The sequence below is a fragment of the Rattus norvegicus genome, chromosome 17, assembly GCF_021556685.1.
Source record: "Rattus norvegicus strain SHRSP/BbbUtx chromosome 17, alternate assembly SHRSP_T2T, whole genome shotgun sequence".
NCBI lineage: Eukaryota > Metazoa > Chordata > Mammalia > Rodentia > Muridae > Rattus > Rattus norvegicus.
Genome location: NC_141550.1, coordinates 26,124,600 through 26,152,186, shown reverse-complemented (window position 1 = coordinate 26,152,186; position 27,587 = coordinate 26,124,600). Strand labels below are relative to the sequence as shown.

At 44.6% G+C, this 27,587-nt stretch overlaps 2 long non-coding RNA genes across 3 annotated transcripts; one reads left to right on the top strand and one right to left on the bottom strand.

Annotated features, from left to right (window-relative positions):
• Window positions 1-455: 455 nt before the first annotated feature.
• Window positions 456-3,088, bottom strand: LOC134482844 (uncharacterized). 2 transcript variants are annotated; one of them, XR_015641237.1, is made up of 3 exons: window positions 1,558-3,088; window positions 798-885; window positions 456-685 (listed from the first exon to the last, which is right to left on the bottom strand). It is a non-coding gene; the product is annotated as an uncharacterized LOC134482844 (long non-coding RNA). The 2 variants fall into 2 exon arrangements; XR_015641238.1 differs by having other exon boundaries at window positions 1,595-2,588.
• Window positions 3,089-6,348: 3,260 nt separating this feature from the next.
• On the top strand, window positions 6,349-21,716 carry LOC120097825 (uncharacterized). Its single transcript, XR_015641236.1, has 4 exons — window positions 6,349-7,094; window positions 11,312-11,408; window positions 19,692-19,888; window positions 20,435-21,716. It is a non-coding gene; the product is annotated as an uncharacterized LOC120097825 (long non-coding RNA).
• Window positions 21,717-27,587: the final 5,871 nt, after the last annotated feature.

The window sequence follows — 27,587 nt, the reverse complement described above, 5'->3', positions numbered from 1 at the left end:
AACATTGCATTCACCACTAGAAAGCAAATGAAATGTGTGTTTGGGGGATAGATACGCAATCCCCCACGTATTTCAGGTTTATAAGTACTCTCCCACCTCATTTTCAAAGAACGGTCAAAGAATTGATTCCTCCAGAACTCTGCCCCTTGTGTCACCTCTGCCCACCCCCACTCCCCACCCCCACCCCGACCACAGCTTTTCCTACACCCTAAGATCACAGAAGTCCACTCCTAACTACTAAGCCATCTCTCTGGCCCCAAGACACGATTCTTAACACAGATAAAGTGGGGAGATCTTTGATTTTCAGAGACACGGAGACTAACTTGGTAGTAATACACTTCAAGCAGGTTGAGCAGGAACCAACAGCTGGGTTTTAAACATTGACACTCTCCATGCTCCCCCGCCCCCCCACCCCTCAGGCCTTTAGTTTAAAATAAAGATTAAAAGCCTGGAAAAATTTGTCAACAGTGAGTTTAATATATTAGTACTTTTATAAGTTAAATGGTATCTTGAAAATGTAGGATGTCATTTACTTGTTTTTATCTTTGAGTGTGGGTATCTGCTGGCACTGTCTGTGTACCATGGGCATACAGTGCCCACAGAGGCCAGGAGAGGGCATCAGATCCTTCTGAACTGGAGTTGAGGAAGGTTGCCACGTGGGTGCTGCAAACCGAGCCTGGTTCCCCTGCAAGATCAACAAGTGCACTTGGCTGCTAAGCCAACTCTTTAACCCCCGAGATCACTTAATTTTAGGACTCAATGCCACAGTTATTTTATTGTATACAGAATAAACCTACCTAGGCTTTGAATGTTGCTACTTGTTAGGGTCGGAGCTCCTGTAATTTTTCCCTTGTTCTTAGCAAAAAGGCCTAGATGTCGTCTCCGCTGAAAAGGAAATTTAATATAAAAATCTCTGGCACACACACGTGTGTACATGCATATGCACACACAATTTTACATGTATCACAGACTTAATAAAATCTTACATTTAATACTCATATAGTAAGAATATTCATAAAAACTCAAGGCAATTAACCTAATAAAAATTTATAATTTACATTACTTAGAGGTACTCTGATTAAGACAAACCCTTATATTTCTTATTACTTTTGGTTACCTGTGCTTACTAAACCATAAAATAAAATTATATGGAAGGAAATCACCATCAAAATCTATATGTCAAACACTAAACTTTATAGCCTAATAAAATCCTTATCTTATGATCCCAGTGAATGTTGTTTAATATAGATAAATAACATTTTATGTAATATTTAATTGACCCAAGGATACCATATAACTAGATCCTAAGAAGGTACAAGTACCTTAGTTTATATGTTATGTACTTATCGGGTCTTTTAATAGATCCCCAAACACATTTACACACACGCATATATATTTTTAAAGTAGGTGTACCAATATATATATACATTTTTTTCTTTAAACCCACAGTAAAAATGGCTACAAGTCTTGTTACTCAATTATTTGAGGGAATTCTAAGATCAGCATAAGCTCAGCCTGTCTTAGCATAGAATGATATACCAACAAATATGAACATACATGACACCGTGACCTTAGCAAGATGAAAAGTTCTTACATCTGTTGGTCTTCAGAATGAACGAGGTCTTACTCTGGGGAGATCTGGAAGGCTCTCTTTTGTCTCTGTCTGTCAGTCTGTTTTACTGTGTATGTTCAGTCCTGTCTCTCACCATGTCAGGGTCTGGACCTTTTCTTTAGGTCTTCATTAGGGAACACCAAGAAGGCAGAGCCCAACAGTTGAGTCTGTGGGACCTGAGTTTCCATGGTGTCTTGAGAAAGTACTAGAGATAATCTTTACGTAGTAAGAAGACCTGGCATGAGGAAAATGTTCTACTGATTTGGGAAGGCAGATGGAAGACTGGGGTTCATGCCTGCAGTGAGGGCAAGTATGTGAATGTCGAGCTCAGGGGACCCAGCAGCATCGAGGACTCTCAGCGACCAGACGGGCGTCATCATCTTGATTGGTCTCTACTTGGACTTGGTGGTCCATACACTTGTCTTCAGTGAGATCTCTGTGTCTCCCAGACTCACCATTAGGTCCCTGTAGATCCACGTGGACCTCCCAGTAAAACTCCTCTGTGATGGTTTGCATATGCTTAGCCCAGGGAGTGGCACTATTAGGAGGTGTGGCCTTGTTGGCGTAGGTGTGTCACTGTGGACATGGGCTTTAGACCTTCACCCAAGTTGCCTGGAAGTCAGTCTTCCACTAGCAGCCTTCAGATGAAGATGTAGAACTCTCACTTTTGTCTACACCATGCCTGCCTGGATGCTGCCACGCTTCCTGCCCTGATAAAAATGGACTGAACCTCTGAACCTGTAAGCCAGCCCCAATTAAATGATGTCCTTATCAGACTTGCCTTGGTCATGGTCTGCTCATAGCAGTAAAACCCTAAGACACACACACTCCCACACTGCCTCTCAGTTTTAAGAATGGATGGCCATGTACATACATTTCTTTACCCCAACTCATAAGGCGTACCCCTTATCTTACCTTCCACATAAGCCACAGAAAGGAAAACAGGAAGAAGAGGTTCTTTCAGAGCTCTGGTGGCAATCTGCCCAGAATTTCCAAGGACTTGCAGGAAAGAGTAGCAATGAGTTGGGCATGCTTGTTAAGAGAGAGGCTTCAGAACCTGCAAGAAGCATGGATCTGAGTCCCAGGGCACCTGATGAAGTTTCCAGGTTCTTGTGTCCCAGGACAAAGGATTACATCAGGGTCACATGGTCATAAACAGAAAGAATAAGCACTCCTGCGAATGGAAGTGAGGGAAAACATGCTCCAAAATGCTAGGCCAGAAGGGTCATGACCCCTTGTAGGTCTTCAACATACTATGTGCCTCTTCTGTTTGTCTGGTGCTTTTCTTGCACATGCTCTGTTCGTTACATGTTGCTTGGGTTGGGGGAAGGGTTTCTAGTCTTCTGCTAACCGACTTCTTTCACACATCAATCTCTTTTACATAACAATTTCTTTTTTACATATCAATACCACTGTCTACAGACTCTGCTCTCCTGCCACAGGTATAGGATAGTGACTTGTGCTTGTGTCTTCAGCCTTGAAGGGGGATGAGAGAGGTTAGATGGACAGACCACAGACTGATGATTAGAATAGCTATATGAAAATCAAGCCAGAGCTGAGCCAAAGTGTTACTAGAAATCCTTCCCTTGGAGAGATGAAAACAAGATCTCTACTTCCTCCTCTGGTCCCAATGACAAACGGAGGCATGACTCCAACCAAGTTTATTCTGGGGAAGCAACAATCTTGCTTACAGACCCTAAGCAAGGAGTTACAGGGGTGTGAGTGCTGCTTCCCTCAAAGGCCACAGCTGGAAGCCTTTTACCCCACAGGAAAGAGATGGAGCCCACTTCTCTCCCACCTATATACCCCACCCTTCCTTGGGACCATGCACAAGTTAGGCAGATCTGCACAAAACAGGGAGTAAGTAGGGAGCCACTGGGTACTCGTCAGGATGTAAATAGTCAATGAGCCCAGCTCGGATAATCCTTTTACAGTTCCTCTGTGCTGGATATGATATATTCTTGCATATCTGCTTACTTTACTTGCTGGCTTGTTACACAGTCCCTAGTCTGGAGTTTTCCCAAGAGTTACAGCCCTACTTCATTAAACAGTATTCAATCCAGGTGTTCCGATGGTGCCTGGCCCACAGGAGAACTACTGGGTGAATTAATAAATAAAGGGGCATTTGAGAGACCAATGAATGGATGCTTGCCCTATAGAAGGAATCCAGGAAGATTCTCTTTGAAAAGCAGGTAGATTAAGTGAACAAGGAAGGGAGGCTGGCTTCTCTGTGACCCAAAGTCACCTACTGTCTACCAAGTCTCCTGGCCAGTTTTACCCTAACCACCAAATCTCTCAGACTGAACTTCAAAAACCTGCTTTGCAAGATAACTCAGTGGCAGTTTGTTTCAGGGCTGAGGGAACCGGGTTCTCTCAAATGGTACTGGTGAACCTGGATGCCAGCTGGCTGAGGATGACTAACATCGTGTTTGTGATTCAACTAGAGATGGTGCCTGACTAATAATGGTCTGACGTATCTTTTGGCTTTATGATAAGCATTCAATGGAGATTGCATTTCAGAGTTTGAATGTGGATCTCTCCCCTGCCCCCAATCTATCAAAAAAAGGTGTGATTGTAGTTCTACAACGCAGGGTGCTGGCAATGAGCCTCAGCTCCCAGCCAGTAACCAGAAGGACAAACAGATACTGTGTAGTACACTGGGGTACTAAACTGAATTGTTGGTAGGTCAGGCATATTAAATGCATTTCTGACTGCTGATATTTTTACTGTGAGGGGTGTGTGTGTGTGTGTGTGTGTGTGTGTGTGTGTGTGTGTGGTGTGTGTGTGTGTGTGTGTATGTGTGTGTGTGTGTGTGTTTGTGTGTTGTGTGAGACCAAATAGGGTACATCCAAATCTTTGTAAGGAATGATGGGAAGGATGTGGAATTTAAGGTTTTAACTACTTGGTTTGCTTTTGGGTTTTTAACACTTGCTATTGGGGTCTCACATTCACAAAAGCTAGAAGGTGACACAAACAATGTGATCAGGTGGAACCTGGATGACTTTCAAGTGTGAAGGTATAATACCCAGGAAGACAGTGGATAGTAACTACCTTGGATAATCTATGACAAGGTAACTTGGAGGATAGACCCAATCATGACTCTGGACTTACTGAGCTTCCAGTGACAACAGGACGTCCTACGTAGGCTGCACTGCTCACGAAGTCAGCCAGTAAAGGGCAAGAGCACATCATGACAGAGGCCTCATAATGAGTCCTGGAGATGAAGATTTATCAGTGGAACTGCCTGAAGGTGACAAGGCATCACTCTAGGGTAGAACATGTTGTGTTCCTAGCTTTAATCCCAGTCCTTTATCACGACCTCAGTTAGGAAGCTCAGGAAGCTTCGAGACCCCGAGGGGGCATTTCTATCGGTGTCTAGTGATAAGTAACACTGTTGAGGAGTGTGCCACCTGTGTGTTTAGAGACCTGAGTCAAAGATGCCGGCAGCCGGTGTCTCCATTTGCCCTCGTTCCAGCTCTGTAGCAATGCCTGGGATGATCTATGTCTGATCATTATAGACAGACATTTGCTTTGACTCTCAATTCTGGGTGTTTCTGACTATGATTAAGTGGACCTGTTGGTTTTGGGATTCTAGTATGACATGGCAGAGGAGACCTGAGAGAGAGAGAGAGAGAGAGAGAGAGAGAGAGAGAGAGAGAGAGAGAGAGAGGCTAAGTTCCCATATTCACCTTCAAGTTAATACCACCACCACCCCCCAAAAGCTAAAACCTTCCAGGAACCTTCACCTTTTAAAGGTTCTATTATCTTCCAATAGTGCCACTCTAGGGACCAAGGACATTTTGGCGGACACTCGAGACCCACGTACCCACCGAACAGTGGATTTCGTCAGCAGTCAGTGTTTGTTGAAATGCTCTACTTAGCCCCTTTCAACTGCCTTTGAATGATCAAATCCACCCTGTGAGTATCAAGGTTGTGTCGGTCATTCACATTATATGACCGTTAAAGCTTCACCCTTGCTGGACATGGTGACACACACTATAATCCCAGCACGTTGGGGTTGGACGCAGGAAGATCCAGTGTTCTGGGCCAACCTCGGCTACACAGTTAGTTCACCATCACAATAGATAAAAAGCAGATATCCCCTACTTCTTGCTCCTTTTCCTCCCTCTTTCACCATGATCCCTGAACCCTAGGGGAAGGGGGTTGATATGGATATTTCCCATTTAGAGATGAACCCCTCATGGTTTCCAGCAAAACTATTTTCTGCACACAGTAGAGCCATCGTACACATGAACTCACAGTGGCTGGGACTGCATGCATAAGACCTGAACAAGACCACGCCGGCCGAACTCCTAGCGTGGAGATGAGAGAGGGGTTCATGAACCCCACCCCTATCCGAGGAGTTATGGGCCACAGAAGGAAAAGAGTACGTTTTCTTCAGGGATGCAACCCCTGAGCACTTACCCCTCCTCTAGCAGATGCGCCTACACCCAGGCAGCTGTAAGTGGTCTCAGTGGGCTTAAAAGAAAAGAACACATGACATCAGAAGAGAAGTGTTGGGAGAGGAACAGAAGGAGCTGGAGGGAAGGGTGTGGGGGTAGGTCTGATTAGAACATGCTTGAAATTCTCAAACAACAGCAACAAAAAAATGTTAACTGGATTTTTACTCCTTCCTTCCTTCCTTCCTTCCTTCCTTCCTTCCTTCCTTCCTTCCTTCCTTCCAAGACAGATCTCACCTGCAGCCTTAGCTTAACCTGGAACTCACTCTGAGGTCTAGACACGCCTGGAGCACATAGAGATGTGTCTGCTTCTTCCTTCTGAGTGCACACATTAATGGCCTGGACCATCAAACCCAGCTCAGGTGCCTTTTCTGAGAGCAACAGAAAACGCATTCTCTCCTCAAGATGAACTGCGAGCATTAACTTCTTTACAGGATCCAGAAATAAACTTCGTTCTTCTGGCCAGCACAGGGGTTGACAGTGTGGCCCCAGCAGCAACCAGAAAGCTGTGCGAATTGGCTACTCTATCTCTCTTCCTTTTTCCTGTCTGCCAGGTGGGGCCTTGATGTCCAGTAGCCGTCGGCTGTCTGGCTCTTGGTGGCACCCGCCTGCTATCACTGTCTGGCAAGCCACTACTTTGCTTCCAGAACCCGGGAGCCTTCCAGGGCATATGCCGATAAGGGATTCTCAGGCCGTGGTGCCAGGGGCTTTCTTGGCGAGGGTCTGAGGAAGGCCATTGTTGTAGCTAGCTGTTATCTCTCACTCTGACTCCACTTGGCAGAGGTGCAAGGCCCATCACCGCGGTGTGGAAATGGCTGCTGGACACCGGAGGAGCCGGCGCGTCAATAAACACGAGGCGCGCAGGAAATAGCAACCAGCCTTGCAAACAAAAAGAGAAACATTCTCAAGTTTATTGGATGCCGAGATGTTTGTCCTTGGTACTGCTACCCGGCTTTATCTCACTCCACAGCCTTCCTATGGAAGAAGCAGGGAAGTGAGCCGTTTATCAGTGGGGATCGGAGGTAATGTTTATGTTTGCCTGACATCGCTCGGAAAGTATTTTTGGTGTCGAGGGTACTGTTTTTGTTCGTTGAAAATGTCTGTCTTTGCCGTTCGCGTCTTTGTTAGACTCCATATTCTAGGAAATCCCCAGTCAACTAAGATATTTCTTGTCTCCCCAAGCCATCAGGGAACCTCCAGACTGTGGCCTCACGGAAGGGCAAACTGCCAGTGTACTCCTGAATTGAGAGCAACAGAATGGAACCCCTCCCCAATGGGCGGCTGTGACTAGAGGCAGACACACCTACATGGAGATATCTGCTCTGTGTATGCCCCCTGCAGACACTACACGATGTTGCACCCTGGCCCCTGGCACAGTTCTGTAGCCTCTTCGCTATGCAGCACCTATACCAAATATCAGATAGTCACCCTGGGAGGGTCAAATGCCACTCCTTAACTATGTGGCAGGAACCAAGGGTTCCCATGAGATTCAAACTCGACTGTTGAAGATGCAGTGCCACCTTCAGGATTCTGGGAGTACTGCAGGGAGAGGGAGCGGACCACAGTTCCCGGTCATCTTCCCACCCAGAGATCTTGAGTCAACAAGAACAATTAAGAGTACCAACAGTACACAACAGCCCAAGACAGGGTAGTGCTGTCTGGGGCGATTTGGAATATCTCACACTAATCCTGCAGTGGGAGTCATAAGTTATGACTGTATTTCTGATTCCTCTAGGAAACTATTTTTAACCCAATACGTGCATTGGTAACATTCTCTTCCTTTCTTGCCGAAAACACCTTCATTTGGGTGGTAAAGGATTCCCTCTTCTCGAGCCGTACCAACAGCACGGCTTCATGGTAGGGCCACTTATCCCTTGTGCTTTCATTTAATTTGGTTTCAATAAACACTCCTCAGAACAGCGGGGGTGTCCTGGCATTTACCTATTACCAGCACTAGGGAGGTCGGGGGCAAGAAGATTGCAAAATGAAGGACATTTTGGGTACATAGTGGGTTCCAGGGCATATTAAAGGGCATGAGAAGGATAAAAAGGGAGAAAAAGAGGGAGAGGTAGGAGGAGAAGAAGAGGAAGAGGAAGAGGAAGAAAGGTGATCCGATGAGCCAGTCATGGTGACACTTGCTTATAATCCCAGCACTTGAGAGCAACATTAGTAATTTAAAGTTCTCCTCAGCAGTAAGGCACATTTCAAGCCAGCCTGGGATACTTGGGATTCAGAGTATCTCAAAAAACAAACAAACAAACAAACAGACAAACAAACAAACAGTATAAAAGAGAAAAATCAATTCATGTCCTGACAGTTCACATGGCAGAAACTGAGACCCAGGAAGGTGGGCTAACTTGTCCAGGGTCACACAGACTTCAAAGACATTTCTACAAACCTTAGGACACCAAGTTCTTCCCTCCATAGCATGTTGGTTTTGTGGAGGAGGTATACTGGGGTCTCAGGTGCAATTTAAGTAGCAAGAAGTGGGGCTAGAGGTGGTGAGATTCTAGGAACTCCCGAGTAGCTATAGCTTGAACAGTAAGGCTGAACAAGGTGAGCCAGGGAGGGAACTGGTGGGTCACTGGAAGATGACCAGGGAGGAATAGAGATGGAAACTCGAAGTTGACATATCCCTGTCACCTTCAAGCAGCAACTGGAGGGTGTGGGTTCTTTAATACAATGCGCCTGGCCATGGTATCGGTAAGAGCAGGCAGTGCCATTTCACCTGTCTGCCAGTGCACTGGTGAGAAACAGGACAAAATGAAAAGATGGTCAGGGCACGATGCAACTAATGAATGCAGCAGAAGTGCAAATGTCTGGGAAATGGATATGTTCTTTTCTGTGAACCTATAGTCTTCTATGGGTTCCACGTCTTTCTTAAACACACTCAAGCTGGTGGGACGGGGCTGAAGGCTTTTGTTTTTTTGCAGTGCTTGGGCTAGCACACAGTGCTCTACCGCTGAGATGCGCCCCCTCCCCATCTGAGTTTAGTTTTTACATCCCTTGCTTTACAACTCTAAGACATAACGGCATACAGCGTGTGTTTCCATATTTTCTCATATGGACAGCTGCCAGGGTGCTTGGCACTTTAAGGGGAACTCTCTGCTGTGCTGTTAACAGCATTACTTCTGGGACAGAGGACTGGGTTGTTCTTATACTAAGCCACCCATCCAGAGAAGAACTTATTCAAACCAATGCTAAGAACTAAGGAAACAGATAAAGAGCCCTGGCCAGCTGCTGCCAAGAAGTCGTTTGGCTCACTGGTGGAATTTCCTAGTTCCCGTGTTGCTCTTGGCTGTGCAAAAATTAGATGTTTGAAATGTTATTAGTATCTAAAAAGGATGGGTTATGCAACTTAGCAAGGGGGAAAGTCCTCGTGGATGTTACAGGGTGAGAATGCTGGTGGAGATGTTAGCATGGCCGCAGGAGAGCGCCTGGGCCACTAGCTCCTTAGGGAATGACAAGTTCTGTCACTATCCCCGCAACTGAGCAAAGGGTGGCAAAATGACATTCTAGGGTCACTGTCAACGGTCTTGAAGAAGGAGAGCCAACGCTCTGCCCCGGGAGGAAGAAGATTATGGTGTTACTTGGGAAGGCTTGCTAGATGGAACAAGCTGTCAAAGCCAGTGTGGGGACTCAGGCTTCTAATCCCAGTTCGCAGGAGGCTGAGGCCTGATTACTGAGCAGTTGAGGCCAACCTGGGCTACATAAGAAGTTAAAGGCTCTTCAGAGGATATTTCCAAGATCTTATCTCGAAGTGGGAGGACAAAGAAACAATCCCATAAGGAACATGGAAGCAGAGGTGGCCTTGCTGGTCACGGTTAATGAGACCGTTGGTTCCTCAGGCAGGCCAGCTCAGCTGTCATATGTGGCAGTGGCCTCCATATTGTACAGCACCAGCTCAGGACATTTTCTCCACTCCAGAAATAATACTGGGCTCTTTGGAAGTGGAATGTGTCACCACTCTAGTGACTGTGGGACCTGGGAGAAGGGAGCTCATAAATGATGTGGACCAAAGTCTCACGCGCTAGCAACCTTTATTTAGAGCATCAGGCGATTATACTCTGAGGGTTAAAGGGATGTCACCTGAGTAAAGTGCTCATGAGCTCAAGCTGGAAACAGTCACAATGACAAGCTCCATGTTGGTAGCGGAAATGTGGTTTTCCATAGAGGCATATAAAGGATAGTTTCAGCATGTGACTGTGGGCTGGAGAGATGGCTCAGTGGTTAAGAGCACTGATTATTCTTCCAGAGGTCCTGAGTTCAAATCCTAGCAACCACATGGTGGCTCACAGCCATCTGTAATGGGGATCTGATTTCCTCTTCTGGTGTATCTGGAGCCAGCAACAGTGTACTCATATAGAATAAATAAATAAATCTTTAAAAAACCATGTAATTATATAGCACCAGCAATGAGTAATCTGAAGAAAAGTCTTTCCTATCTGCTATACCTGGGACGAGTACAAAAACACATTCCTGCGATAATTCCATGTTTTGAAAAAAAATTGATGTCACAAAACTCATCTTGTTGTCTTGTAGTGTTCTCACAAGTTCTCAGAATTCTCTTCGCAAGAATTCATTTCTGAACCATGCTCCTACAAAATGTCTCTTATAGAGGTTCAAAGCTGGGATTGAACACAGAGCTGACGAGTTCAGAAGTTAAAAGAGAGAAATTATAGCTAATTACAATGAAATGTAATCAAAATGTCACATCACAGTGGGAATGCATGGGTGGGAGTGGGCGACAGAGGATAATGTTAGCTGGGACCCCTCAGGTACCATCTACCTGTGTGTGTGAGATGGGGCCATTGAGCCCCAGTGATCTTCTTATCTCTGCCTCCCCAGAGCTGGGATTATAAGCACACAGTTTCAGTTTAGGGGAGGTGAGATATGCTAAGACTGTAAAAGTCAAGGCTACCCTGCCATAAGCAAGCAGTGATTCTTCTCATCTTGTTTGAGATGTCTTTAGGAAGACAGCAGGATCTCTGTAGGTAATCTCGGGTTTTGTCAGCTGGGTTAAAGTTTCTGACCCTCAGCCAGGTTTCTCCCCCTTCCCATGTCTCTTCATCTCTCCTTCCTATCTTGCCTTGGGTCACTTGGTTATATCCTGGGGTTGTCCACATGCAGTGGACTTCACTTAGGACAACTTATCTTGCTCAGATGGACACTGTTCCACATGAGTGACTTGTTCTAAGGGGAGCCCATTTGGCACACCCTAATCTCATTTTCCCAACAGGAGACAGACATACATACGTGTGTGGTATTCCACGACTTTCAGTGATGGCAAGAGAGACCTTGCTCGAACTGCTACAGGAGCAGCGTGAATGACGTTGGTAAGCACAGCTTTCTTTGTGTCCTCTGTCCATCTCCTAGTAGACAGAAGTTACTAGTTAAAGCTAAAGAAGGAGAGAGAGAGAGAGAGAGAGAGAGAGAGAGAGAGAGAGAGAGAGAGCAATTTCCCAGGTATCCATTCAGTCTCAGAGGACTAGGGCCAGCTTAGCAGAGGAAAAACTGAAGCCCATTATCCCCCTTTGAAAATTCTCTTCCTAAATGGCCAGGAGCCCCACAGTGGGAGGCTGTCTCCTGTCTCAGTGCCAAACTCAGAACAGAAGGGCCATGGCTCTGGGGCAGAAGGACATAGGAGCTCCAGGCTCTATGGGCCTGCAGCCCTTCCCTTGGCCACAGATAGAGGCCATTGATCCAGAGGAAAGACGGCTGGCTCTTCAAAGCAGCCCTGGCTAATTGTGTAATGACATCCGGAGGTGTTGGGAGAAGCCAGCAAGAAGAGTCCTTCGTTTGCTGGAGTGATCCGATTGTATCCCGCCCCATCAGATTGTATTTATTGTCTTAATCTTTTCTTGCTTAATTATGAATATCACAGTTACCAGACTTCCAAGAAAAAAAGAATCCAGCCACAGTATCTGACTTCATGACCGCCTGTGGTGGTAAATTCTACAGACTAGCTACATGCTGTGAGAAAAGCGATTTTCTCTCCTTTGTTCATTTCCCAGAACGATGAAAACTCGCTCTTTCACTGTCCTGTTTCGGTTGTGATATTTAACCTAAATATCTTTAGCTTTTTCTCATCCTGCCGTCACTTAAAAACGTCTGTTTAAAAATACTTTTTAGTTCATTTTTAAAGTTTCGTCATATTCACATTTGCTTTGCTCCCCTGTCCTCCCAGGCCCACCCCCCTCTTTGTGCCTTTTTTAAAACCCATTTTTGTACCCAATTTGTTTTGCCCACATAATCCTTGGGCGTGGGCATACCCTGGAGTATGGCTGACCTACCAGGAGCCACACCCTTGAAGAAAACTGAGGCTTCTTCCTCAGGAGCTATTAACTGTCCTTAACTCCTCAGACAGGAGTAGGGCCTTGTAAACCCCTAAGCCCTCCATGAGGGGATGCTGACTGGCTCGATCCCGTACAGGTCTTGTGGCAGTGGCCACATCTGCTGTGATCTCATGAGGTCTGCAATGTCCAGAGGTCACTGTTCCACTCAGGTCCTCCTGACTTCTGGCTTTTATCTTTCATCCCCTCCTTCACAATGGTCCCTGAGTGTATGGTGTGTGAGTGTGAGTGTGAGTGTGTGTGTGTGTGTGTGTGTGTGTGTGTGTGTGTGTGTGTGTGAGATAAGGATGTCCCATTTGTGACTGAGTACTCCCTTGATACTTACTCTCTGCACTTTGACCAGTTGTAGGTTTCCACACTAACTACCAACCACACTACCCATTGCACAAAGAAACTTCTCGGATGACGTCTAAGAGCTGCACTGTACTGATCTACGGATATGGAGAACTTAGAGGGCAGCTTGATAACAATGTTCATTTAGTAGAAAAATAGTAGGCTCAACCAGTAGGGCCTGTGAGTTCCTAATCATGAGTTCTCGGCCAATTTTACAATCCCATACACATGTCTCCCTGTGGAGTGGGTCTTAAATCTAATCAGAAGGTGGCTGGTTACCCTATTGGCACAACTGAACTCATGAGCACCTCATGACACATTGGGCCACTATTGTAGCCCACAGGGTTCACAGCTAGATAAGATGGTTGATGACTTTTCTCTTTTCTATGTAGCCTACATAGCAAAGACCTTCTAACACCATAAAAGCTATCCAGCATGGAGGAAGCATTCTGGTCAGTACCAACTTGATTTCTTCATGTCAGGTAATCAATGTATCAATGACGTCTTTGACAATCGGTTCTCTAACAAGTTCCGGTGGGTCACTAAGAACAATGGTAATAGCCTGTGCTGAAAAACTTCCATCGAAATCTACCCTTTAGGGCTGGAGAGATGGCTCAGTGCTTAAGAGCACTGACTGCTCTTCCAGGGGTCCTGAGTTCAAATTCAGCAACTACATGGCAGCTCACAACCATCTGTAATGGGATCTGATGCCCTCTTCTGGTGTGTCTGAAGACAGCTATAATGTAATCATATAATAAATAAATAAAATCTTTTTAAAAAAAAGAAGAAGAAAACTACCCTTTTAAAAATTCAGATAGGTAATACAAACAACTGACTGCAAATATTGGTGCACTGTAAGAAATAAAACAAGCAAATTTCATTTCTTCCCGCAGCCCTGCAGACCCTTGGATGTCCCACCCCACCCCCACCCCTGGGCAGGTGTTAGTACCAACGGCTGGTATACATTCCAGAAGTATCTAAACCCACTAATCCAACACTGAGCTTTTCTTTCATATATTGAAAATTGCATCACGTCTTACTGAACGGCATTACCTTGTCCTTTTCTGTGTCTGCATAATGGTTTTAAATACAGCACAATTGAGTTCATCAGTGTCATGCTGGTGGGCATTGTTGATGTTTTGATGTTTCCTGTATTTTGCTCATATGCAAAAAGCACTAAGAACTTCGCATATTTGCTTTTTTTTTTTTTTTTTTGGAGACAACGTCTCACTTAGACAAGGCTGGCCTGAAACACATCACTCACTATACACATACACACATCTTGTTTTCCTCCTCCTCTTCTGTTTTTTTTTTCTTTCCTGAAGTAGAATAGCATTAGCCTTGAACTCACTATAAGCCCAAGCTGACCTCAAGCTTTTGGCAATGTCCCGTCCAGCCAGCTTGTTGTGGTTACAAGCATGGGACACCACACTGAGTGTCACATACCTCTTGTATTTGAATGAAAGCACATGCCTTTTAAATGCTGGCAGGTGTCTTTGTGGTGCCCCACCAGAGAGCTACAAGATCCACACATCACTGGTATGATGGAAAGGTTGGTTGTCCCCCTTCCTTGCTGACTAAGACAGTGCACTCATCCTAATGGGACTCACAATTGTTTATTATATGTCGACTCTGCCCCCAGTCAATATGGGTATATAAGGAGGGCTGTGGCCGTGGGGTTCTCAGACTTTTGGACACCAGGCACTGATGAGAGTTGCAGAAGAGCAGAGAATGGGGTCTGGGGCCGAGGCCTGGGAAGAGCATCTAGCCTAGGGTTGGGGAAATGGGGAGCTCTGGCTAATCCAAGTGTCGATTGATCTTAGCTTGGAAGAGGCAGGCTTGGGGGCAGTTGTGGCTTAGGGTACAGGGAAGCCTTTTACAGAAGAATTTAGCTGCAGATCTGTGGGTGAATGCCTTCCCCATGGCTCTCCACATTGGATCTTGGTGAAAACAAAAGTCCATAGTTCTAAACAGTTTATTGGTCGTTCATGGTGGAAAATGGATGTATAAAACCGTACCCCACTTCTCAGGGTGGGCCTGAGATTAAATACCTTTTGCAGGGAGGAATGTCTGGGAAGGGAAGCTTATTGGCTAAGCCCTCCAGGGCTCCAGATACTTCATTAGCACGGAGAACTCTGTTTTGTGTGTATGTGACCATAGGACACGTTTCTTTGGCACATGTTCCAGTTCAGGAGTCTGGCAGGGAGCTGGGAGTCACATAAGCCTCAGGTGTGTGCCCACCAAGTCTCTGGGTCTCAACCTGCTGTACCTTAGCAAACTTCCTGGCATGGTTTTATACCCCAGAGCCAAGGTGTACCCATAATTGTGTGTGTGTGTGTGTGTGTGTGTGTGTGTGTGTGTGTGTATGTGTTTTATGGGTAGAGGTGGGGTAAGAAATCTATAGACTATACCAGAGTCCCAGAATGCTGTATGACCTCAGGAAGAGGGAGGAGGAGGAGGAGGAGGAGGAGGAGGAGGAGGAGGAGGAGGAGGAAGAGGAGGAGGAGGAAGAGGAAGAGGAGGAGGAGGAGGCAGAGGGGGAGGGGAGGAGGAAAAGAGGAAGAGAAAGAGGAAGAAGAGGAGGAGGAGGAAGATGAAGAAAACCAAGTATCTATGGCCTGGATGATAAAGAAATGAGAGGTGAAATTTCAACTGCATAAAAATACAAATACTTAAGCTTAATATGGGTAAGCTAAGTGACACTGTAAGCTTAAATTATTACCAGGTAAATAACAATACCACTGAAGATCAGGTGTGTCTTTTCTCTCTTGTTATTCTTGTGTTCTGAGCCAGTCTTATAGCTCAGGCTGACCATTGCCAAACTACCTCCATCTATTGAATGCTGGGACTGGGATTATTGGCATGTGGAACACGCGGCTTCATTCTCGGAGTTTGGGTTATGAGTGATCCACTTGGGTTTTTCCAGACTTCTACCATTGCAAGTACAGACGCTGACCAAAAAAGAAAGAAAGAAAGAAAGAAAGAAAGAAAGAAAGAAAGAAAGAAAGAAAGAGAGAGAGAGAGAAAGAAAGGAAGGAAGGAAGGAAGAAACAAAGGAAGAAAGAAAGAAAAGGTAGCTACCACATTGGTCATCATCTCATAACATAATTTTAGTACAAGAGGCAGGAAAGCTAAAATCTGGGAGTAAAAGGCAGTCCTTTGAGTTGGATGAATGTGACTGTGTTAATCGTACTCTGTTGACTCCTCATGGCACTGTGCTGCCAGAGATTTTAAGTTTCCTGCAGCTCTGTACTCAGAACCACTACCCAGAAGGCTTCACGGTCCCACTTTTGCTGCCGTTTCTATGGGTGCATCGTGGGAGCCCTAAGGGAGGAGCTCTAGGGCCTGGAGTCCTAGCCCGTCTTCATTGAAGCTCATTTGTCAGAACCACTACCCAGAAGGCTTCACGGTCCCACTTTTGCTGCCGTTTCTATGGGTGCAGTGTGGGAGTCCTAAGGGAGGAGCTCTAGGGCCTGGAGTCCTAGCCTGTCTTCTTTGAAGCTCATTTGTCAGCATCAGATGAGGATAATGACAGGATTCCCACCACTTCACCGGAGTTCAAAGGAACTAAATGAGCAGGTTTTGAAAACCAGTGTGAGGGGCGAGTACTGATAAACGTTTAATAAGCCTGTGAAGCATTGAATACAGGCAATCAAAGGGGGAAACTGAGGCTCACAGAGGCTAAGGTAACAGGCTAAATTCATCCAACCAGGGCAGTGCAAGATTAGGCCTGGGTGCTGTGATTAGTTCCAATGTCGTAGTCTTAATCCTTCTCTCCATTTTCCTAATGAAAATACAGCTATTGCTATGATTGTTATAACGACTATGTTTTGAAGTCCAGCAACTGGCCAAACATAATAATAAGGATTCACAGTTGGTCAGACTTGGGCTCTCCTAAAGTGGTATCGGGACCTTTACAGTTTGTTCAGAAACCATGACGACACTTGGGGCTTTGTGCTCAGAGATGCTAAGCAGCCTTCCCAGATGAACATATGACCAGGCAGGCAAAAGCGGTGGGTCGTCTGTATTGTTCTGGAAATGGATTGGCTGTTACCGCATAAAACAGTGTCATTGGGTGAAGGTGTCATTGGGTGAAGGTGTAAAAGAAGGGCGTGGGGAACCGACCTACAGAATGAGATGCTAGGCCTCAAGCTGTCCTACCAATGAGACGTATGACCTTTAGCTGACTTGAGATTGATTGCTGTCCACCTAGGCAGCCTATTTTCATCCCAGCACCTCGTACACCACCGACCGTGACACTTTGACAGCTCCCTCCTGCTGCCCGGGGACTAGCTTGCCTGCTCCCTAGGATGCACGCTCTCCAGTACCCCCATTCACAGCCCTTCATTGTTAGCCGCCATCTGCTCTATCCAAGTGCCTTTCTCCCAGTTCCGCTTTGGGCACAAAGGAGCCTTCATTCCTCTGGAGCAGAGCATGTGCCTTCCATGTGTTCTTTACCCTCCTGCTCCCTCTGCAGAGTAACGGGGTGCAAAGGGCATGGATGGCTATGACGGCTAAGAGGGAGTGCTGACTCTTTCATGTATACATGAGTCATCCATAAAGACATCTTCAACGCTCCAGTAGTGTGCGTGTGCGTGTGTGTGTGTGTGTGTGTGTGCGCGCATGCACGTGCGTGAGCATGTGTGCATACACATATGTAATTAGGCTTTTAAATTTGGTCATTGGCAACTGAACCCAGGACATAATGCATACCACACATGAGCTCTACCATTGACCTTTAATCCCAGATAATTTTACTTTTTATTTTGAGACAGGGTCTCACTAAGTTGCCTCGAACTTGCAGTCTACCTAACTCAACCTCCCGCTGGCTGGATTACAGGCCTATTCTGCCTAGGTCTAACTCCACACACTAGTTTAAGCATTTGAGTGGCTACGGTACATCACAAACTGCTTTGTTCTTTATCTCATTAAGTAGTTTACTCATTGCCTTTGAGGTAGCTCTTATAATTCTTCCAAATGGGCAAAGCACAGAGAAACTGAGCTGGGTCACAGCATAGCTCAGTTGGGAGAACACTTTCTTCGCATGCAGTATGATCCTGGGTTAACCCCAGCACCACGTAATGTCAGGGATGGTTATACAGACTGGGATTTTCAGCATTTGGCCGGTACAGGCAGGAGAATCAAGAGTTCAAGATCATCCTTGATTATATATAGTGAGTTCATGACCAGCCTGGGTTACACGAGATTCTTTAAATAGGAGGGAAGGGAGGGAGGGTAGACAGTCAAGAGAGGAGCCGGGATTCAAATTCAGAGCTGTCTAAGATTATATACACACAGAGTATATAAACCTGAGCAAACTACTTACTTAGCACCCTCAGGTATAAACAGGGAGCTAGTGTCCACTCTGCAGTGCTAACACAGGTGTGTACATGGGGCTACAGGCGAGAGCTCTGGAGCTCATGGGAGTTTCTGTGAATTTTTCTCTTTGCGCCTCTGCCCAGTTACAGTGCACCCATCTTTCACACCCCGCTTCTTCCGTGAAGGCTTCTGGGAAGAAACAAAGACCTACTTTAATGAAGGCTTCTGGGAAGAAACAAAGACTTTAACCTAGAGATTTCTTCTCTTCCAGAATCCAAAAGTTCAGGGGGAAAAGTTTTCAATCATTTTTCAGCTATTTAAGTTTTAGCCCCTCACGGTTTCTTCAGTTGACGGATCTCAGGGGGTTGCAGTCATATATCACACCCCACTTATGTTGGATGTTAATTAGTATAACACATGGAAATATCCAGATAGATGCTGACAGACTCACAGAGAAAGGCCCCTGGATGCAATTGAAATTAGCTGTGGCTTTAGGAAAAAAATTCATTCTATTTTAACACTGTTTATAAATAGGTACATAGTAAACCTATTTACTCAGAAAGAATACGAATAAGGAATGAAGAGAATAACCCTTACTTACTTACGTCTGTGTATAGCCTAGGATGTACCACATGTTGAAGGCTAACAAACTTCTGGTATTTACATTAAAAACTATACTACTCTATCTTGAATTTCTGCATTACCAGGAAAATAACATCTATACTAGAAAACATGCATTTGCTTGGATATATGTGGTAATCTGTTAGGGAGCTTTGATCAGGTGTGAAGGCACATTTATTTTAAGGCCAGCCTGGTCTACAGAGGGATTTCTAAGCTGAGACTACATAGCAAGACCCTGTCTCAAGAATTAAAGTTTAAAACCAACCAACCACCAATAGAACAAACAATGGAAGTGTTGATTGTTCATAGCTGGTCCCTTCTGGGGCAAGTGACAGAGAGCATAGAGAGCCAGCTACAATTTATAGAACTGAGGAATGATTATGTTAAACCAGTCCTAGGGGTGAACTAAGATACAGAAGCCACAAGTGATTCCACTGCTACAGTATAACCCAAACAAAGAAGACATGGTTCACTCTTCAGTTCTCAAGGCTAGGCTCAAAGGAGCATTCCACCACTGAAATAAAATGCAAGACGTGGTCACTTTAGAAGAGAAGTCATTCATTGGCCATGTTTCTTTGATGAGGTAGCCTGTCACAGCAGGACAAACTGCTGTGGCGAAAGTGCTCCTCGAGGAGTAGAAGAGACAAAGTTGAGGTGACCAGAATCCCACAATGCCCTTAGAGGACATATGCCCAGTGGTCTAAGGGCCTCGGGCCAGTCTCCATCCCCATAAGACTCCTGCACTTCCCAGTAGTGCCAACCCTAGGACCAAGCTTTCAGCACCAGGGCTTTGGAGGATACTCATACAGACTGCAAAATGACTTCCACAAAGTACACACAATTGATTGATTTCTGAGATAGGCAAGGAGAAGCCATTTTAAATGCCAACTCTACACTGTTCATCCACATACATTATCAGAGGGATAATGTCATAGAGGTTGATTCCAATGCCACAGTAATGCCACAGTGTCTTGGTTTTTTCACTCTGTTTAGGATCCCCTTCTGTGACGCGCACATTTTGGATTTTATGCTGGGGTGGAGGTATGTGGACACAAAGCCAAACATTCAGATGAAGTTTGAACAGCCATCCAGACATTTCCAAATAACTTCAGAGCTGGCACTGTACAGAAAACCAGTGACTGTCCTCAGCCTTTCTAAAGATACCAAGAAGGAAACTTCCTACATCCAAGGTGAAATGTCCACTATGCCTACTTTCCTTCTGACTAGAACTCAATCCCATTCAATACAGAGAACTCAGTAAAGGCCAATGCATCACCACCAGGTCATTAGTGCTTTGCAATGATGCCATAGCCACTGTGGTTGTTTCCATTGTGCATTAAGTTACTTTCCTGTCACTGGGATGAAACACTCAACAAAGGTGACTTAGGGTAGAGGGGTCAACTGGATTGAATCGGTAGGGTATAGTCATCCACAGGAGGGAAGCGACAGAGACAGGAGCTTGAGGAGACAACTGGTACCAACACTACCACAGTCAGTAGTCAGGGAGAGACAGGATGCTGCTCAGTGGGCTTTCTTTATGCAGTTCACCCCTTGGAGTGGCACCACCTGTGTTCAGGGTTGGCATCCCTACTTCAGTAAACTCGACCTAGAAACACCACAGATATGTTCAGGGATCCCCTCCCCACCCCAGGGTGATTCTAGATCTCACCAAGTTAACCATCAAGGGTTGTGAAGGATCATAAAGAAGACAGCTCTCAGGGATATATTTTTTTTAGGCCACATTCAAGACCAAAGAAGCAAGAAGTTCAAAAAACCTCTCGCACTGTCATCGATGTTGTTTGACAGAAAGAGATACCTACTCTTTGTCAGAAGCATTTTAAAAAAAATCTTGGGTGTTTGACACAGAGGCCCTGAATTCTCTTTAAAACAAAAGGAAAGCACTATTCCAGAATACAATCCGATAAACTGTAAGTCATATCTGGATTGTTTTCAAAGGTGGCAAAAAGGGACTCCAGACCCTCATCTTAAATAATCCCAAAAGGCCCTGCACGCCCAGAGCCCCTCTCCATCACAGGTGGGTAGCAACTCGGGCTCTGCTCACTGGAACCCAGTCAAGGAGACTGGAATGCCATGTCTTCATTCATAACGCTGTCCCGTGGAATTATTTTTTCCGGATTCCTGGGGAAGTTAAAGAATTTGAGGAGAATATCAGGAACTGTTGTTTCAGCTTGTTTTGTGAGCAGATAATTGCCTTCCAACTCCATTACTTCAGGAAGTGATGTGTGCAGCATTGTTTCTGATGGAGGAGGTGCTGCGTTTCGGCCAGACATACCAAGCACATTGAAACCAAGCCAGGAGCGAGGAGTAAGTAAGTCACCTCCTTGAACTCAGACTTCTGAGTCCACTTTGCAGATAAGGCAGCCCCAGACAACCTGACCACATGCCAACCTCGTTATTTTGAAAGGGTGGAAGCACAACTTGTTTTCGGGAACGAGAAATTTCACTAAAATTACTAAATGTGGTCATCAAAACATTTGGTAGATGAAGTGCTATCAAAATGGCTTCAGCAGAAACTTACTTGGAAGGCCAAACTTCTCTCTCGTTTGGGTCTGAATCAAAAGCCAGCCTGGGAAACTAGAAGCAAAACACGTTTTGTCCTGAGCAATACCTTTGATCCTATGGAACATATTAGCCAATCTTCCTGAAGTGTGACCTCATTTGTGGCACCAGCTGTGTGGGTGTGCCATCTAAGGATTTAGAAAACTCGTCTTTCTTCAGCTTTAATGTGTATTTTAAGACTGCAGAAAGCAGTCTAATCCAGCTAAGTGCTCCAAGGGGAACTGTTACAGACTTCAACTTAAGAAGCTTAAAGTTCTTATGGCTGTGATCTATCAACCTTTCAATAGTTATTACAAAGTCATTCCCAAATGGGCACTGGGAACCCATGATTGTGATGATAAAATTGTTATGGAGCAAACATAAATATCACACCTACGTTGTCAGATCCTTCTAAACTTATACACATTAGCTCATCTAAACGTCAAATTTATGATGTACTGTGATGTATTATGTATTGGTTCTTTTGCTAACTCAAGTGTACAAAGAAGGAAACCGAGGCACAGAGAGGTTAAGTGACTTGTCAACGGTCACTCAACCAGCCAAGAACAGATGTAGGATTTGAGCTCCCACTCCCATGATTTCCTCCTCTATATCGTCTCTCATGGTTCTCAGTTTTGTCTTAACTCAGTTATAATACACTAGTCAAATATTGTCTTAGCCAAGGCCATTAACTGTACTCTGTCAAGAAATGAGAAGTACTGATTTTTTACCTAGAGACTTATTTTTAATAGAATCAGCACAGCCCTATTCCGACTCAACATGCAGTTGCTGTGGGGAGGCTCTGTTTTCCCTCAAGCAGTAGGCTTACTGTTATTTGGCAAGTGATCTATCTGCTCCACTACTTGAAGGGGTTGCTTTTAAGGATCTCTGCCTAAAACTATCACTCAACAGTTTATCTTTCAATGTTGTAATGCATTATCTTCCAATGCTTTTAAAAAACCCATTACCAAATGTAGTCACGCTATTGAGAAATGCCTCGATTCTTTTGTATTACACTTATAAATAGCAGGAGTGAAGATGTCTAGGTGAAAGGAATGCTGGGTTACAGCATATTCTACCCATCCATTTACTCACTAATCCATTCACCCGACGAAGGACTCGCCCATCCATCCACCTTGATACCCAGGTGTTCGTTCATCCATCTATCAATCCACCCACCCCATTCCTGACATCAACCCACACAATGAATACCGTTTTTCAGGCATTGAGAATACAGAGTGGATCAGACGAGCATGCTGTTCATACAGCTGATATGTTAGTGGTTGAAATAGTAAATAAGAACCACAGGACTGGGGGACGGGTCTGAGAAGGCTGTCTAGGGAGGTCGCATTTGTGAAGAGAGCTAATGAAAGTGAGAGATGGATTCTTGATAGAACCTGGGGGAGAAAGCTGATAGGGAAGAGTTTTCCTAGTGCAGAAAAGACTGTTGGAGCATCAAGAAGGCCCCATGGCTAAATGAAAATAAACAAGGGCTCGGGGTGAGACAAGAAACGAGATAGGCAGGTTTCATGGTATGGGATATGTCACTGGAGAGTTTTCAGAAAGTAGATGGTACCCACTGCAAAATACTCACGGTGGTGTAAAATGGACAGAGATAGACCAGCAAAAAGCGAGGAATCTGGTGAAGAGGTGATGTCTTGGGCTTGGGGGAGGGGAGTTGGTGAAGTGGTGGTTATGAAGCCAGTGGGCAACTTAGCTAACACCTGGGTTAGACCTGAAGGGTGAAGGAAGAGCAAATGTTTTCCACCTGGGAGCATTACTGCAGAGTGTATGTAGCAAAGGTGAGGTAGAGATCCGGTCTGGATACATGTGTAACAAGTAAATGTATCGAGTGCAGCTGCCTATTGTTAGCACCTGGGCAATGTGTGCACACTGCCCTCCCGCCCAAGACTGCATCTGTCTTGACTAGGAATTGCTAGTTCCAGTCACATCCCAAAATATCTGCCCACAGGTTAGCACTTTCTTCTACCAGTTACCCATCTGAGTCCACAGAGACTCAGACACCTTAAGAGTGTATGATGTATCATCAAGATAAGCACGGATTATCAGCATTGAAAATGATGCAAAGGGGGCTGCTTAAAGTCCATGAGTAAATTTAGACATGGTGCACAGCTAAAAAAGGATTTCTAACTCTGTTGTGGAGTTATCACCCGAGAAGACTGCAGCGACACGGGTTTAAGCCAATAGAACGTCTTTATTAGCTGGCCGGTGACAGCAGTGGATGTTCAGGATCCCAGTGTAACATTGAGACTTCCTCAGGGTGAACTTTTAAGCACAAACCCATGTTCTGGGTTGACAGACTCCAGTCAACAAGGACAGGTGGCCAGAAGCAGAACTATGGAAGCTAAAGAGCAAGGTCAGTACACTTAGAGACTTTCTCAGAACTGCATGGACTTTGATGGATCAAGCCTTTTGGCAGATGGTGCTGTCTACCTGTTACCTGAAGGGTACAGGAGTCAGTCGTGGGAAGATTCTAGGGGCTTTATTACAACTCTACAGGGGTGCTTCTCCTTTCCAATCTTATCCACTATTTTCAACATCAAAGAAGTTATATCACCTATAATCAGGATTATTACCAGCTCCCTCCCTCTCTCTCTCTCTCTCTCTCTCTCTCTCTCTCTCTCTCTCTCTTTCTGTCGTGTGTGTGTGTGTGTGTGTGTGTGTGTGTGTGTGTGTGTTTATGTACAGAAGCCAATTTCTCCTTATGAGTGAGATGCCTAGAATACAGGCAATCTGATGGTTACTGGATTTCATGACCATCCTTTTGTGACCCAGATCCTCATGGATTCACGTTTTCCCTACAGTACAAACAGTTCCCTATCGCAGTTCACAGAGATAGTTCCTACACGGAGCTTGCAATGTTTCTCATGTGGTCCATGTTTAATCCTGGTCATTGAAATGTTACAGACTTTTTGTTTTCTACTTTATTACTACGTGGACTCAAATCAACTGCAAATTCCTTAATGACGGGACACAGTTTCTTGCCTAGTTTTCTTTTAGAACTTAATCCTGACATAGCTCGATGCTCCAGTGACCACCAGATTCCACTCTGGCTTCCTTATTCGAGAGGAATAAAATACTAACAGCTAGGTTTCTGACTCTTATTTTTATATTCTACCAATTATATTTTTATGTCTCTGAATGATGCGTTGGGCTTGTAGTTCTTCCTTAGTTTGAAAGAAAGCACTCCGAGTTTCTCGGCCTCTGTGTAGGTCTTTATGGATACCATTCTCAATTCAGTTTTGGTTATACAAACTGGAGCCCTGGAAAATGTGTACTTTGTTAAATTTAATATAAAGTTCGGAAAATGTACAGTTGTTTTCTAACCTTTACTTTTTTCCCCCTCCTAACAAACTCTGACATCAACTACATAGTAAAAGACATGAGGAAAATTAGGGAAAAGAATACAGTTTCGCAAAACACTGCGAACCAACCAGGTTACACATCAGCTCCTACACTTTTCTACCTCTGTTCAGCTATGTGAATATGAATTTATTATGTCATAGATTCTTGTCAATAGAAGAGGAAAAAAATCTTTTATTGCAGTGACACCTGCTGGTCTTAGTGTAGAAGTTTTAGACTCTAAGCGGAAGACATTGTCTGGTGTCAAAACTGCTTAGCAGCTGAGAATGCTGTGCACACCTGTAATTCCAGCATTGGGGCGGGGGCGGGGGCAGAGGACCAGACATTCAAGGTCATCCTTAGCTATGTAGCAAGTTTGGGACCAGATTGAGATACATTAGACTCTGCCCAAAATAAAACTAAACACGCAACAAAACAACAATAGACATGCTAAGGGGAGGTGGGGGTGGGAGTGAGAAATGACATGGCCACAAGGCCTCAATCCTACACAAAACCTTCAGGGAATGAAGGAAATGTTGTGATTGGGAGAAATAGTCTTCCTCATGAAGAACACACGCCTTGGAAACACACATATGAGTAACATTATACAGACTGAGAAGGTTGTATCTGTACATTTAGGAATACGCACACACACACACATGCACACATGCACGCACGCACACACACATACACACATACACACACATACACACACATACACACACACATACACGCACACATACACACACACATACACACACATACACACACATACACACATACACACATACACACACACATACACACACACGCACACACACACACATACACACACATACACACACACATACACACACACATACACACACACATACACACACACATACACACACGCACGCACATTCAAGGGAAAGGCATCATGAATTTGAAAGAGTGACAAGAGAGACATGGGAGGAAGGAAACGGACAGGAGAAATGATTTAATCTCTAAAGCATTGTTTTCTAATTAAAACCTTTACAGTATCACAGAAGACACCATGCAAATAGTAGCATGGAGGATTTCTAAATTTTACAATGCTCTCACTGTAACTACATGAACCCCTTTCTTTCAAAGGACTTATCTCTGAGCTGGAGAGGTGGCTCTGTGGTTAAGAGCACTGGCTGCTCTTTCAGAGGACCCAGGTTCAATTCCCAGCACCCACATGGCTGTCTGTAATTCCAGTTCCAGGGGATCTGTCACCCTCACACAAATGTACATGCAGGCAGAACATCAGGGCACATACAAATAAATAAATCTTTTTATTAAAGAGCTGATTAGGTTTCTGATAACATCAAAAATTAAAAATGTGAATTTTGTGATTTTTCTTTTCTACAATTTCTATTTTAATGGAAATATATATTAAATCTTACCATTTGTGGAATATTTTCTCTTAAGAATATAATATTGGGAGCTGGAGCTATAATTCAGTAGTACCTACTTATACCTACTTGCCTAGTAGGTATAAGGCCCTTGGTTAGATTCCCCGGCATCCCAATAAAAACAGAAATGAAGTTAATGTTACCAATGAGGGCAAGTTCCTCAAGTCAGATCCGTGTGTCAGTCACAAGTCAGCTAGAGAGCCTCACATTCTGACTTCCTATATTTCAGTTCTACGTGGTGATAGCAGGTGTCCTGGTGGATGTCGACCGTCATGCCTGTTCTCAGCGGATGCTTTGTTCGCTTTACGAGGGAGAGGTGGCAATAAGGAGTGATGCGAAGCGCGTATCTCTGAGTTAACTGCTTTTTTTACACCTTTATTCATCTTCTTGGTGCACGTGTACATGTGTGTGGGTTAGCACATGCTACAGAGCACATGTGGAGGTCAGAGGACAACCTGTGAAAGTTGGGTTCTCTCCTTCCTGTGGGTCCTGGGGATTGATCTTAGGTGACCAGGCGTGGTACCAAGCACCATCACCCACTGAGTCATCTTTCTAGCTCTATCTCCTTCCATTTTAAGATGGACAATATTGTTCTTGTTGATTGTAGAGGGAACGTGGTGGCCCTTGCATTCCAAGGAAGAATCCCTCACTCTCTTTCATTCTTGTCAGTAAATGTGGTGCCATCAAGGGATTGCCTGTGCTTGGTGCCTTTGACTCATGTATGGGTCTTTAACAACTGTAGCACTTAACCACCTTTTAACCAAGACTATACTCACAGCTAAGCATGTTTTGATATATGTACAAACTCTGTAGGATGACCAAACTGGACTTACTAACATACTCGTCACCCTATATTGTATCTTTAAATATTAAAGATGACTCATCTTTAATATTGTAAAATGTTCTAGAAAAAAACAAATTTCATACAAATTTCATGAAAGTTATATAAAGAAAAAATGGAATCCACCTATAGAGATCTTTTATGATATAACTTACTGATTTTTTTCTTTTCTTTTTTTTCTGGAGCTGGGGACTGAACCCAGGGCCTTGCGCTTGCTAGGCAAGCGCTCTACCACTGAGCTAAATCCCCAACCCCTCTGATTTTTTTTTAAAAAAATGTTAAAAAAAAAGAGAGAATGAAATAGTCTATCTGACATGGTATTTGTTCTTCTATGAGGTTTTTTCTTTAAAGGAACAAGTGAGTACTTCCTGCGTATGAGGATGAGATTAAATTACATAGAAGGCACTGAAAAGTTATTGGAGCTGCTATACAAATCAATTGTTGTTTCCTTACCTCGAGTTGGTTTTGACTGTTTGACCTGATCCTTGAGTTTCAGTGAGGACAGAACCTTAGTATATGGTATACCTGTGGGCTTAATGCCCCATGAAAAGTGACACATTTGAAAATCTGAGCCTTTTCCTCCCTGGATTACAAGGGCAACCATCAGAATATTGCCTTCCTGTCATTGGTCCAGTCCCAGGGAAGCCCCGTTTTTAGCAAGAGCCCCAGAAAGGGATGCACTTTTTCTCCTCTTCACGGGTAGACCTT